Here is a 2,799-nt window from a genome sequence, read left to right as displayed (position 1 = left end):
GTGGAAAGTTACTTCTTCAAAAGCAAAAGTATCTCATATCATCTCTTCTCATTTTTCTTCTCTTTATCCTTCATGCTGCTGCAAGATGGGGAGAATGTGAACAATCAGTCGGAGCTCTGATTGCTTACCTTGTCTGTCACCTTTTTCAGCAGACCCCCTAGCTCGGCGACTTGGGGGACTCCTACTACATGGTTTGTATCGCGCTTGACCAAGCCTGAAACTACAAGTAAGCTTCAAGTGAAATTGATACATTACCTTGTGCATCTCCACCAGTTAAAGATACCACCCCTGGATGGAGGAAGAGTACTTCCAGAGAAGATGCCACATCTACCTATGAGACAGATAAGGCAAGTCAAGACGACTCCACACTCCGATACTTAGAAGTTTCGTGATTACGAGATCATTCTCCCACAATATTTCCTAATGTCATTTGTACTAAATCATTCACTTATACTCACTAAAGGAGAGCTTGAACCTATGTACTTGTGTAAACCCTTCACAATTAATGAGAACTCTTCTATTCCGTGGACGTAGCCAATATGGGTGAACCACGTACATCTTGTGTTTGCTTTCCTATCTCTATCCATTTATATACTTATCCACACTAATGACCGGAGCAATCTAGCGAAGATCACAAAAAGCGACCGTTTTCGCTACCTAGAATCTATCTTGCAAGAGAACGGAGAATTAGATGGAGATCTCAACCATAGAATACGAGCTGGATGGATGAAGTGTAAGAATGCATCCGGCATGTTGTGTGACCGTCGTAGGCCACTGAAGCTCAAGGGAAAATTTTATAGGACGGCAATAAGGCCAGCGATGTTGTATGGCACAGAATGTTGGGCGGTGAAGCATCAACACGTACACAAAATGGGTGTAGCGGAGATGAGGATGCTTCGTGGGATGTGTGGGCACACGAGAAAGGATAAGATTGGGAATGAGGATATCCGAGGTAAAGTAGGAGTAGCCGAAATTGTAGGAAAGATGAGAGAAAATCGGCTCCGGTGATTTGGACATGTGCAAAGAAGGCCGAATGACGCTCCGGTTCGAAGATGTGACTACGGGACAGAGGTTCAGGGCCGAAGGGGTAGAGGAAGACCTAGGAAAACTTTGGAAGAGACTCTAAGAAAAGACTTAGAGTACTTGGATCTAACGGAGGACATGACACAAAACCGAGCGTAATGGCGTTCTAGGATTCATATAGCCGACCCCACTTAGTGGGAAAAGGCTTTGTTGTTGTTGTTGTTGTTGTTGTTGTCTTCTGGGGCTGTACCGCGTAATGAAGCTCCAAATGATCAACCTCTGATGCCTCCTCCTTCTAGGGTTCTGTCCAGTACTGAGGCTCTGAATGATCCCCCTCCGATGCCTTTTCTTTCTGGGGCTCTACCGACTGCTGAGACTTCTCCTAAGCAACCTTTGTGAAGGCTCCCTCTTATTTGTTTATTTTGACTCATGTATATGTACATATTTGTAACTTATCGGAGATATCAATAAATAAGCTTTGCTTCATTTCAACGTATTGTGTTAAATACACCAAAGCCTTCTTCACTGAGTGGGGTCGGCTATATGAATCTCAGAACGCCATTGTGCTCGGTCCTGTGTCATGTCCTCCGTTAGATCCAAATACTCTAAGTCTTTTCTTAGAGTCTCTTCCAAAGTTTTCCTAGGTCTTCCTCTACCCCTTCGGCCCTGAACCTCTGTCCCGTAGTCGCATCTTCTAACCGGAGCGTCAGTAGGCCTTCTTTGCACATGTCCAAACCACCGTAACCGATTTTCTCTCAATTTTCCTACAATTTCGACTACTCCTACTTTACCTCGGATATCCTCATTCCTAATCTTATCCTTTCTCGTGTGCCCACACATCCAACGAAGCATCCTCATCTCCGTTACACCCATTTTGTGTACGTGTTGATGCTTCACCGCCCAACAATCTGTGCCATACAGCATCACCGGCCTTATTGTCGTCCTATAAAATTTTCCCTTGAGCTTCAGTGGCATACGACGGTCACACAACACGCTGGATGCACTCTTCCACTTCATCCATCCAGCTTGTATTCTATAGTTGAGATCTCCATCTAATTCTCCGTTCTTTTGCAAGATAGATCCTAGGTAGCGAAAACGATCGCTCTTTGGTATTTCCTGATCTCCGATCCTCACCCCTAACTCATTTTGGCCTCTATTTGCACTGAACTCTTAGGCGAAGACCTTTAGATTTCAACACTTCTCTCCAAAGTTTAAGCTTCGCATTTACCCCTTCCTGAGTTTCATCTATCAACACTATATCATCTACGAAAAGCATACACCAAGGAATATCATCTTGAATATGTCCTGTTAACTCATCCATTACCAACGCAAAAAGGTAAGGACTTAAGGATGAGCCTTGATGTAATCCTACAGTTATGGGGAAGCTTTCGGTTTGGCCTTCATGAGTTCTTACGGCAGTCTTTGCTCCTTCATACATATCCTTTATAGCTTGGATATATGCTACTCGTACTCCTTTCTTCTCTAAAATCCTCCAAAGAATGTCTTTTGGGACCCTATCATACGCTTTTTCCAAATCTATAAAGACCATGTGTAAATCATTTTTCCCATCTCTATATCTTTCCATCTTTCTTCGTAAGAGATAGATTGCCTCCATGGTTGAGCGCCCTGGCATGAACCCGAATTTGTTGTCCGAAACCCATGTCTCTTGCCTCAATCTATGCTCAATGACTCTCTCCCAGAGCTTCATTGTATGACTCATTAGCTTAATACCCCTATAGTTCATGCAATTTTGTACGTCGCCTTTATTCTTATAGA

Source organism: Malus domestica, chromosome 01 (assembly GCF_042453785.1).
Source record: "Malus domestica chromosome 01, GDT2T_hap1".
Taxonomy (NCBI): Eukaryota; Viridiplantae; Streptophyta; class Magnoliopsida; order Rosales; family Rosaceae; genus Malus; species Malus domestica.
This window is presented reverse-complemented; position numbering follows the sequence as displayed.